The 12,742-nt window shown below is 41.5% G+C and overlaps 1 pseudogene; it reads left to right on the top strand.

Annotated features, from left to right (window-relative positions):
- Positions 1-4,456: 4,456 nt before the first annotated feature.
- Positions 4,457-10,539, top strand: LOC121585770 (annotated as a pseudogene).
- The last annotated feature ends 2,203 nt before the right edge of the window (positions 10,540-12,742 follow it).

The following is a 12,742-nucleotide window of genomic DNA, read 5'->3' as shown; positions in this document are numbered from 1 at the left end:
CCAGAAAATCACATTGTAGGATTCTTAATGAATTTATTTGCAAATTATGGTGGAAAATAAGTATTTGGTCACCTACAAACAAGCAAGATTTCTGGCTCTCACAGACCTGTAACTTCTTCTTTAAGAGGCTCCTCTGTCCTCCACTCGTTACCTGTATTAATGGCACCTGTTTGAACTTGTTATCAGTATAAAAGACACCTGTCCACAACCTCAAACAGTCACACTCCAAACTCCACTATGGCCAAGACCAAAGAGCTGTCAAAGGACACCAGAAACAAAATTGTAGACCTGCACCAGGCTGGGAAGACTGAATCTGCAATAGGTAAGCAGCTTGGTTTGAAGAAATCAACTGTGGGAGCAATTATTAGGAAATGGAAGACATACAAGAATACTGATAATCTCCCTCGATCTGGGGCTCCACGCAAGATCTCACCCCGTGGGGTCAAAATGATCACAAGAACGGTGAGCAAAAATCCCAGAACCACACGGGGGGACCTAGTGAATGATCTGCAGAGAGCTGGGACCAAAGTAACAAAGCCTACCATCAGTAACACACTACGCCGCCAGGGACTCAAATCCTGCAGTGCCAGACGTGTCCCCCTGCTTAAGCCAGTACATGTCCAGGCCCGTCTGAAGTTTGCTAGAGTGCATTTGGATGATCCAGAAGAGGATTGGGAGAATGTCATATGGTCAGATGAAACCAAAATATAACTTTTTTGGTAAAAACTCAACTCGTCGTGTTTGGAGGACAAAGAATGCTGAGTTGCATCCAAAGAACACCATACCTACTGTGAAGCATGGGGGTGGAAACATCATGCTTTGGGGCTGTTTTTCTGCAAAGGGACCAGGACGACTGATCCGTGTAAAGGAAAGAATGAATGGGGCCATGTATCGTGAGATTTTGAGTGAAAACCTCCTTCCATCAGCAAGGGCATTGAAGATGAAACGTGGCTGGGTCTTTCAGCATGACAATGATCCCAAACACACCGCCCGGGCAACGAAGGAGTGGCTTCGTAAGAAGCATTTCAAGGTCCTGGAGTGGCCTAGCCAGTCTCCAGATCTCAACCCCATAGAAAATCTTTGGAGGGAGTTGAAAGTCTGTGTTGCCCAGCGACAGCCCCAAAACATCACTGCTCTAGAGGAGATCTGCATGGAGGAATGGGCCAAAATACCAGCAACAGTGTGTGAAAACCTTGTGAAGACTTACAGAAAACGTTTGACCTGTGCCATTGCCAACAAAGGGTATATAACACAGTATTGAGAAACTTTTGTTATTGACCAAATACTTATTTTCCACCATAATTTGCAAATAAATTTATTAAAAATCCTACAATGTGATTTTCTGGATTTTTTTTTCTCATTTTGTCTGTCATAGTTGACGTGTACCTATGATGAGAATTACAGGCCTCTCTCATCTTTTTAAGTGGTAGAACTTGCACAATTGGTGGCTGACTAAATACTTTTTTTTCCCCACTGTATGTCCTTTGCAGATGCCACATTACTGACAAAAGTTTGTACTTATAAAAAAGATCTGTAACCGAGTAAAGGGAGCCATAAAGTCAGAATTGAACGTGTAAATGTTTGTTCATAGTCATAACATAGGGTTTGTACAGTTACAGATCTAGTTTAACGTTTACGTTTCATGTTTCACGCATGGCTTTTCTTACGATCCTAACAATATGCGTATGGTTTTTCTTACGATCTTAACGATACGTACGTTCAACCTTTTGGCAGCTATCTCGCTCCATAGAATAGCCTTCCTATTGAGTAAGGCAGCTGTAGTCAGACCTGGCTCTCAAGAGAAGACAGGTTATGTGCACACTGCACTTCCTAACCTCCTGCAATTTTGATAAACTCCCATATCTATTGGGTGAAATACCACAGTGCGCAATCACAGCAGGAAGATGTGGGACCTGTTGCCACAAGAAAAGGGCAACCAGTGAAGAACAAACACCATTGTAAATACAACCCATATTTCAGTTTATATATTTACTTTAACTATTTGCACATCATTACTACACTGTATATAGACATAAGACATTTGAAATGTCTTTATTGTTTTGGAACTTTTGTGAGTGTAATGTTTACTGTAAATTTTTATATTGTTTATTTCACTTTGTCTATCTATTTCACTTGCTTTGGCAATGTAAATATGTTTCCCATGCCAATAAAGCCCCTTAAATTGAAAATTAGAGAGAGAGAGATGATTTTGATAACAACAGTGAATATATTTAGTTATTAAGAGATCTCTCAATAATCATTCTCATGCACATTGTTAGTAGTTAGTGACAAATATCAAATCTAAGCAGGGCTTGGATTAGTTAAAACCCTGGATGGGAAACCAAATGAAAAGCTGTAGATACTGTAGATCAACTCTACAGTAGGTAGCCTGGTCTCATAGACTAGACGTAACACAGTAAATGTACAAAATAATATGATATGTTATGTTCAGCATGGTTACATAAGACAGATGGTTATTTAAGGCAAAAAAACGAAAGTAGGGTGGTTGGTCGGGGTGGATAGGTGGACGTATAATGTGAACGTCTAGCAATTTTTCATGTCAGCCGCATGAAAAATGTACGAATTGACTGGAAACTGGGTGGTATACACTCCAAATTGTGCATTGTGGTTTGAGGAGAACACTTACATTTTGTCTAGGCGGAGATGAGTGGCCGAGATGCTCGCTGATGATTCGGAGATGAGTGGCCGTGACTGAGGCCCACATGGACAACAGTGGATGCATCAATTCAGGCTACAAGAGTAGGCCTAATGACAATCACAGAAAGTCATTACAATACATGTAGGGGTTTTGTAACAGATGTCTCGTTCCATTCATCAAATTGCGGATGCACAGTGCACTGTTGGGGTTTGGATGCTGGAATTATTTTGTGAGTGGATGAATATGCGTGGGTAGCCAACATGAACGTCTTTGTTAAGTGATTGTTTGACAATCAGATGAAAACATCATGACTGGTTGTGCCACATTAAAAGGCATAGGGGGCGTGTCCATAAGGCTAAGCTTTCCCTAAAGTAAATTGAATTAAATTGCCAAAATTATATAGCCTAATTAGCTTACTCCTGTCTATGCAGAAATAAATCATTCAAAATAGGCCTCTACACCAGAAAGCATGATTTGGCCTCAGAGGATCATTACCTTCTTTAAAAGAAAGCTGTGGATTGTTTTAAATCGCATAGCCTACAGTCGGAAGGGCCCGCAATTTGGGCAGCACGCGCTGCAAATACCAAATAGATGATTGTTGAGTTGTGACTGTTAGTGAAAAGCAGAGAGACCCAGCCAGGCATATCGCAATATTTAAAAATACAATCGCGGAAAAACTGTTTGGAAAGCAAATGGCTATTATTGCTGTAAAGAGATTACATTGAAAAGACTCCAATCTGTCTTTTAGTTAGGCTATCAACATGTTTTACTTAATTGAGCAAACAGTAGCCTATCATATTGGCACTAGTAGAGAACATCGGCCATATCCCCGGTGAGTGTGCATATTCACTGTCTTTGTCATTGGGGTCAGAGCCTTCCTCCAGGTTAGATCAACGTCATATTGTATTTGTGTCTCCCCTTTTCTTAGGCCAATTATATGGATCCGACAATATTGTTTTTATTGATCTGTTTGTCAGTGTCAGCGAGTAGGCTACCCTGTAATTGTTGTAGTATATAAAAAAAAAAACATGTGCGCACGCACTTGGGTGTCCCGTACCGATAAGAAAGTAAATCTACTTTCACCCCTGTCCTAACCCATAACCCCTAGCCTAGCTAACGTTAGCGATATCATCCGTTTTGCAAATTCATAAAGATTGTAAGTTTTGCAAATTTGTAACATATAATAGGTATTGTAATTAGTAACATATCATACGAAATGGGTGATGGACATCCACAAATTAATACATACCATAAGAAACGTAACATATCGTACTAAATAGAGTTACATGGATTTACATACAGAAAAATACAAAATGTTCTGCAGCCCAGCCTACAGTTTTTTTTTCTGACAGTGGATATAACGTTGTTTCAAAGGTACAAATTCAACATATTTTATACAAGATTTGTTAATGTTAAAAATTAGTACAATGATGACATAATCCTGTGGTTGAATTTCCCCAAACAATTATTTTACACATAGATTGCACGTCACAATATGTTGACAAATTACATTGAAACAACGTTGATTCAACCAGTTTGTGCCCAGTGGGGAGACACCATCAGCAGAGGACACAGCAAACACACACAGTGGAAACCATAGGCTGAACTTGACTTACTTTGGCTGAGTTATTTCCTGTGGTTTTCTTCAAACTGATCACAGATTAGCTGGAAGAGGTTTGACTAAGAAATACATGCTAAAAGTAATTTAACAACGTGATGTAGCAGTTTTTTCCACTCTTCAGTCCACTCTTCACACAGCAGGCTCACAGTTCAGTGGAGCCCCAGGTTGAAACAGACATGATACCTGCAGTGATACTGATGATCCTATACTTGAGCACAGGTAGGATTGTATTATACCTATATGCACCTTTGTTGGCAAATGTAGGACTGTGTTATTCTACCTCTGTAGTTAATGTATTTTCATGATCTTGTTCACTGGATGACAATACTATCAAAGCACATAGCCAAAATGTACTTATGATTAGATGGTTTTAAGCATAATTTTTTTTTACAGGATATTGAAAAGCATGTGCACACACGCACACAGTCAAGTTAATTCTCATCTCTTATCTTTCTCCTCAGATATCCAGGCTCAAAGCGGCAGCCCACCAGGTTGGTAGAAAACTAATCTACAGGGATTACTGCAGCTAATAACTGTTCTAGGCTGTTACAATGAGAACATTACTGACACTATGCTCTTAGAAAAAAGGTTCCAAAAGGGTTCTACAGCTGTCCCCATAGGAGAACCCTTTTTGGCTCCAGGTAAAACCCTTTCGGGTTCCATGTAGAACCCAAAAGGGTTCTATCTGGAACCAAAAAGGGTTATTCAAAGGGTTCTCCTATGGGGACAGCAGAATAACACTTTCAGGTTATAGATAGCACCTTTTATTCTAAGAGTGTACTGCTGATAAAAAATAACTCTGGCACAAAACAATTGTATTTTCCTCCCTGGTGTTTACAGTTGAAGGCCCATTCAGAGTGGTGAATGGGACCAGCTGCTGTGCTGGAAGAGCAGAGGTGTTTTTCTTTGGACACTGGAGGACTGTATGTGGCAGTGATTGGGCCTTGAAAGATGCTAATATTGTGTGTAGAATGATGGGCTGTGGGAACGCTCTACCTGCACCTGACAGACCTCAGTTTGGAGAGGGAAGTGGAGGATACGAACTAAGATTTTTCTCTTGAGAAGTGTACAATGCAGACGGTGTCTGTGATCGTAATTATGCTAATGTTATCTGTTCAGGTAAGATTGATAGGTATTGTGTCAAACATTGCATCAAACAAAATGACAATCTTTTATCCAATACATATTTTAAAACATCTATTTTATACTGAATATTTACACTTTTTTGCCTGAAAATACTAGCTCGTACTGTATCATCAACAAAACTGATTGAATATTGAACAATCTTTTGTTCAGATTTGGTGAGGTTTGTGGATGGAGCTGGTTTCTGCTCTGTGAGAGTGGAGGTGAAGTCCAATCAGTCCTGGGACTCAGTGTGTGAAGCTGACTTTGACTGGCAGGATGCAGGAGTAGTCTGTCAGGAGCTTGGCTGTGGTGCTCCTTCAGTTCTGCAGGGGGGCTCTATGGAGAAGGTGAGGGTCCAATCTGGCCTGAAGAGTTCCTGTTTAGAGGCAATGAGTCTCTTCTCCTGGACTGTGACACCTCAGTGAGAAAAAGTAAAACCTGCTTACCTGCTAATGCTGTTGGACTCACCTGCTCAGGTAAGAATTTGTTTATCAGTCAGTCAGTCACTCACTCACTCACATTTGTTTCTTACCTGGAGTGAACATGACAAGTATTTGAAGAGTCCAAAAGTATTTGAAGAGTTTATATCCATCAATTTTTCACATTTGTGTTTTTTCACCAGAAATGATTGCTTATGGGTACCTTCATGTGTGTGTAAAGTATTACTGTTCTCAGAGTTTTCTATTAATAGATTTGAGGTGTGTATTCAAATGTGTTTTTTTGCAAAACGCTATATAGCCATTGTTTAGCTGGAATGGAATGTTCGTATCCTGTGTATTTGACTATGATATGTGGTTGTCTCACCTAGCTATCTTAAGATAAATGCACTAACTGTAAGTCGCTCTGGATAAGAGCATCGGCTAAATGACTCAAATGTCAAATTTAAATGTTTTACATACAGATCTCATATTACTGTATTGATTAATTTTTTAAGCCTAGCAGTACTACCTATTTCTCTGAGAGTTAAGCGGATATATAGCGTTTTGCAAAAAAACATGATTATTTGTCTATGAAATTAAACCATCAAGTGATAGATTTAAAACAAAAACATCTCAGCTAGCACATGTGGTTCCTTTGAAGTTGTCGGAACGTACATTTTTGGTTTCCCATTGGTTCTGGGAACAAAGCCATATGTTTTAGAAGTACACTGCTCAAAAAAATAAAGGGAACACTTAAACAACACAATGTAACTCCAAGTCAATCATACTTCTGTGAAATCAAACTGTCCACTTAGGAAGCAACACTGATTGACAATACATTTCACATGCTGTTGTGCAAATGGAATAGACAACAGGTGGAAATTATAGGCAATTAGCAAGACACCCCCAATAAAGAAGTGGTTCTGCAGGTGGTGACCACAGACCACTTCTCAGTTCCTATGCTTCCTGGCTGATGTTTTGGTCACTTTTGAATGCTGGCGGTGCTTTCACTCTAGTGGTAGCATGAGACGGAGTCTACAACCCACACAAGTGGCTCAGGTAGTGCAGCTCATCCAGGATGGCACATCAATGCGAGCTGTGGCAAGAAGGTTTGCTGTGTCTGTCAGCGTAGTGTCCAGAGCATGGAGGCGCTACCAGGAGACAGGCCAGTACATCAGGAGACGTGGAGGAGGCCGTAGGAGGGCAACAACCCAGCAGCAGGACCGCTACCTCCACCTTTGTGCAAGGAGGAGCAGGAGGAGCACTGCCAGAGCCCTGCAAAATGACCTCCAGCAGGCCACAAATGTGCATGTGTCTGCTCAAACGGTCAGAAACAGACTCCATGAGGGTGGTATGAGGGCCCGACGTCCACAGGTGGGGGTTGTGCTTACAGCCCAACACCGTGCAGGACGTTTGGCATTTGTTCAGAGAACACCAAGATTGGCAAATTCGCCACTGGCGCCCTGTGCTCTTCACAGATGAAAGCAGGTTCACACTGAGCACATGTGACAGACGTGACAGAGTCTGGAGACGCCGTGGAGAACGTTCTGGGTCAGTCATGGTGTGGGGTGGCATTTCTTTGGGGGGCCGCACAGCCCTCCATGTGCTCGCCAGAGGTAGCCTGACTGCCATTAGGTACCGAGATGAGATCCTCAGACCCCTTGTGAGACCATATGCTGGTGCGGTTGGCCCTGGGTTCCTCCTAATGCAAGACAATGCTAGACCTCATGTGGCTGGAGTGTGTCAGCAGTTCCTGCAAGAGGAAGGCATTGATGCTATGGACTGGCCCGCCCGTTCCCCAGACCTGAATCCAATTGAGCACATCTGGGACATCATGTCTCGATCCATCCACCAACGCCACATTGCACCACAGACTGTCCAGGAGTTGGCGGATGCTTTAGTCCAGGTCTGGGAGGAGATCCCTCAGGAGACCATCTGCCACCTCATCAGGAGCATGCCCAGGCGTTGTAGGGAGGTCATACAGGCACGTGGAGGCCACACACACTACTGAGCCTCATTTTGACTTGTTTTAAGGACATTTCATCAAAGTTGGATCAGCCTGTAGTGTGGTTTTCCACTTTAATTTTGAGGGTGACTCCAAATCCAGACCTCCATGGGTTGATACATTTGATTTCCATTGATCATTTTTGTGTGATGTTGTTGTCAGCACATTCAACTATGTAAAGAAAAAAGTATTTAATAAGATTATTTCATTCATTCAGATCTAGGATGTGTTGTTTAAGTGTTCCCTTTATTTTTTTGAGCAGTGTATATTTAACAAGTAACATCAGTAAGGGATCATAGCTTTCACCTGGTCAGTCTATGTCATGGAAAGTGTTCCTAATGTTTTGTACACTCAGTGTATTTCCACACTATGAGGTTGGAATAATACTGTGAAATTGATGATAAAGCCCTTTTAGTGTAAGAGCTGTTTGAAAAGTGCCTGAAATTCAGCCTGTTTTGGTGGGATGGAGTTTGGGCCTGCCTGTTGACATCCTGTTTACAATAAAAGTGACTCCAAAATGATACAATACATTATCTACCATTCATTTCTATTTTGCACAAAATAATCTCAAACACAATCCAAAAAAAATGCAAATGCACCCAACAAGTTTGTAGAGTCACAAGCTTGATGTAATCATTGCATGCTAGGAATATGGGACCAAATACTAAACTTTTGACAACTTTAAAACACATAAGTGAATTCGTCCAAATACTTTTGGTTCCCTAAAATTGAGGGAATATGTACAAAAAGTCCTGTAATTTCTAAACGGTTCAACCGATATGGATGAGAATACCCTCATATTAAAGCTCACAGTCTGCACTTTAACCTCATAGTCATTGTATAATTTCAAAAGTGCTGGAATACAGAGCCAAAACAACAAAAATGTGTCACTGTCCAAATACTTTTGGACCTCACCGTAGGTGTGTTTTGTTGTTGAGAATATATGAAAAAATTGTATGTTCTCTTCTTTACAGAACCTGATGATGTGAGGCTGGTGGAAGGAGGCAGTCGCTGTGCTGGTAGAGTGGAGTGGTACCAACAGGGAGAGGGGAATATGTGGCCTGTGGGAAATGACTGGAAATGGAAGGATGTTGCTGATGTAGTGTGTAGACAGCTGGGCTGTCGCGGCACTGTTTCAACACTACTTGGAAACCGCACTGAATGGTTTGAAGTTTACTGTAATGGACCTGAGCCTGCACTTAGGGAGTGTGGAAGAGCCTCAGGGCCAACTTTGGTGACTCCATTAAAGGTGATCTGCTCAGGTAATACTAAAGTTATTATATTCCGCTGATTTTAATATTTCTACCCTTTATATCTCTCACGGTTTAACTTGTATGGCTGCTTTGCAGCTAATAATGATGAACTAGTAATAATTCAATAGCAATGCAACCTCAAGTATCACACAATGCTATTGTATTTTCATGTTATTTCAGTCACTATAGGCCCATCACAGATGTTGCCCTGTAAGGGAGGCTGGCAAGCACTATTACATACTGATGTTATTGTCATATCTACAGTATAGGAGGAAACTTGTTAAAGCGTCAATCAGCAGTTGAAACAATAACAGAGCTACTCCCGCACCTGTTTCGGTAAAAAGCTGAGGGATGGGGTTTGGAGAAATGTAACCACTTTCAAATTAATAGACAGAGCTATGGATGCAAGGACTGACCATCCATCATAACAAAATGTTAGTTTAACCATGTTTCGTTTATCTTGTTTACAAACATTGGAGTAAAACAAGCTTCTATTTTGGGTTCTGATGGGGTACAAAAGTTTAACTCAGCTCATGAGGCATTTATAAGTTATATTCTTCAAGTAACAATGGGTACATAGCATTCATTTATTAGTTTAAAAAAATGGATGTAGCAACTGTTGATTGCCCCTTTAAAGAGTTTTTTTTTATTCTCCTTTCTATTGCTAGATCTCCTGCTTCAGCCTGATATCTCCCTGACAGGGGTCTCCAGGGGCCACCAGGGGACTCTAGAGGTGTTCAGGGGCCACAGCTTCACCATCACCTGCTCCACTCAGCCACAGTACCCAGGAGGCTCCTTCCTCCTCACATACCCTGACTCCAACACAACCCAGACTCAGCCAGCTGTCAATCACTCTGCTGCCTTCCTCTTTCCCACTGCAGATGACTCCCACCAAGGGAACCACAGCTGTGTTTATGAGATTTATGTTTTTACTCATAACTTCACCTCCGAGAGTGAGCTCATCTCCCTCACTGTCACAGGTAACTGAACATGAACCATACTTAGAACTTTGACATTAACAGATTTTCCACAGATAAATCTGATGATTAACAATCCACTAATTAAATGTGTTTCTGTTGGAGCCTCTCCTCTGACAGCTTTCATCATCAGACTGGTTGTAGTGCTGCTGATGTCAGTGATAGTCAACACCGCTACCTATCTGTACATCAAGGTAAAGACATTAAAAAGTGACAAGTCAGGTGAACAAAATTTATATTTTAGAAGTCTTGGTTTAATCACTGAATGAATCAATTGGCTGGTATTGTACCTGGGATTTTTACTCTTGTTGTGTGTTTTCTTAGCCCACCAGGAGGCAGAAGCGAGTGGAAGGGGTGAACTTGGAGATGGTTTCTCTGAGGACCAGAGCTGAAGCCGGACCGGGAGAGCAGCCAAGGGGACAGAGTTGGGTGACGTTGACTGAAAAGTCTAAGTGGGGTCCTTGGGACATCCAACTCTGACATCACCCCATTGAAGTTGAAATCTAAAACATTTAAAATGTATTATAGGTAAAGGTTAGGGTTAGGGTTATGGTTAGGGTTATGGTTAGGGTTAAGGTTAGGGTTAGGGTTAGGGTTAGGGTTAGGGTTAGGGTTAAGGTTAGGGTTATGGTTAGGGTAGGGGTTAGGGTTTAGGGTAGGATAGTACTAACCGAAATGAGCCGTAAATAACGCTGAACTTAGGTCAGTTTTTTGTTTTCCAGATACCATGGGACTTGTGTGGACTTGATGGGACTTTAAATGAGTGTTAAGTTTCCATTGGTGTTGCTATTGCTATGGCTACACTTCCTTGCTCTTTGTTTTATTATTATCTTCATGTTTTAACTGCATTATGTGATTTTTCTCATGTTATTTCATAAACAAATGTTTAATACAGTACTATTATTGTTTGCCTAGAGAGTGCTATTAGTGCAATGTAGAATAACATATTTTAGAAATAAAGATTTTGTGACACTCCTATGGTCATTGCTGTCATAACTGCTGCCAGACAAGAGTTGGCAAGAGCACAGTTAGCATTAGCCTAGCTTAGCTGAGCCATATGATCAAATGTCAGTGTAGGGCTAGATTGCCCCTAGGTGCAGCTCTAATATCAACCACCAGCTGTCTCCACTGCTCCCCTCTAAGCCCCACTCGACTTGAGTGGTAGCTTGTTCTTACCCTGGGTAAGTGACCACTCATGATACAATACCTAAATCCTAATCTTTGTCAGGTTACATCTGTGTTACTGTAGATATTAGCCTTAGTGTGACTGTTTTCAGATGGATAACAAAGATACTTAATTGTATTAATATAAAGCATTTTGATTCCATTCATATATAGCTACTAATCAAAAACAGAAAAAGTCACATCAACTAATTTGATTAGTGTTTATTCAAGTGAAAGACATGGTATTACATGATAACATGATAGCTCATAAACATGAACACAGTATTTATTACAGAATTGTTTTGAATAACGGACATTACTTTCCGGTGCTCACTCAAATCTTCCACTCCTTCAGTCAAGGTTAGACACACATTTTGCAGCCAATCTCTTCAGGAAATATTAGTGGCTTCATGGACACCAGCTCAGAGCAGTGAAGAGAACCCTCACAAAACGAGAGGTAGAAACCCCATCAGAGGACACATTCTGCCCACAGAATCCAATCATGGCTTCAGAGAGCTCAATAACCATGGTGATAGTCACTGAACAACTGTGTGTGTGAGTGAGTGAGCGAGTAAGTGAGAGAGAGAGAGCATTGTGCACCTATGTTCCTGTGACTTTTTGCTATTACAAGCAAAATGTGGTCAATAAGCATCTGCATTCAGAAATTATGTTATTTGTGTGGGTCAGTGCAAATAGTATATGTGTGGGTGGGTTTTAATGAATGTGTGTGTGTGTTCAGTAGTGTGTGCGCGTGCATCTCTGTGTGTGTGCGCGGGGGTGTGTGTGAAAGCTCTGCGTGAAGGATTAGCCCCAGTGTGTGTCCACCCGTGATTAGCCTGGTCAGTGGGCCTGTTGTGCATTCACTCAGACCATTAGCATATTAATGCTGCCTCCCTCTTGATCTCTCTTGCTCTCTGCCTCTCTCTTTTCCCTCGCTCCCTCTTTCTCTTTTCTTTCTATACATATTGCCCCGAGTCTCAATCAAACTTCCTCCCTGGCCCTTTTTTTCTCAACTTCATTATTTTGCACTCTCCCTCTCTCTCTGCACTCTTAGAAAAATGTGCTATCTAGAACCAAAAAGGGTTCCTTAGCTGTCCCCATAGGAGAACCCTTTGAAGAACACCTGTTGGTTTCAGGTAGAACCGTTTTGGATTCCATGTACAACCCTTTCCACAGAGGGTTCTACATGGAACCCAAAAGAGTTCTACCTGGAACCAAAAAGGGTTCTACCTGGAACCAAAAAGAGTTATCGTATGCAGACAGCTGCAGACCCTTTTTGAACCCTTTTTTCTAAGAGTGTGCACTGGGTTTGAGCCTGTCGCGACTTTACTTCTTTCTATCCCGAAATCTCTCCCTCCCTGATAATCCCACTCTCTCGCCCCAAGCCCCCTCTCTCCCTACCTTCTCCAAATCCTTTACTTTGCTTTACTTTCGCTCTCGTTTTCCCTATTCTTCCCTAGCCTGACCCCTGAACTTTGCCAAACACAGGCAAATGCAAACACACACACACACTTCACTT

Source organism: Coregonus clupeaformis, chromosome 17, assembly GCF_020615455.1.
Source record: "Coregonus clupeaformis isolate EN_2021a chromosome 17, ASM2061545v1, whole genome shotgun sequence".
Taxonomy (NCBI): domain Eukaryota; kingdom Metazoa; phylum Chordata; class Actinopteri; order Salmoniformes; family Salmonidae; genus Coregonus; species Coregonus clupeaformis.
This window is presented reverse-complemented; position numbering and strand designations above follow the sequence as displayed.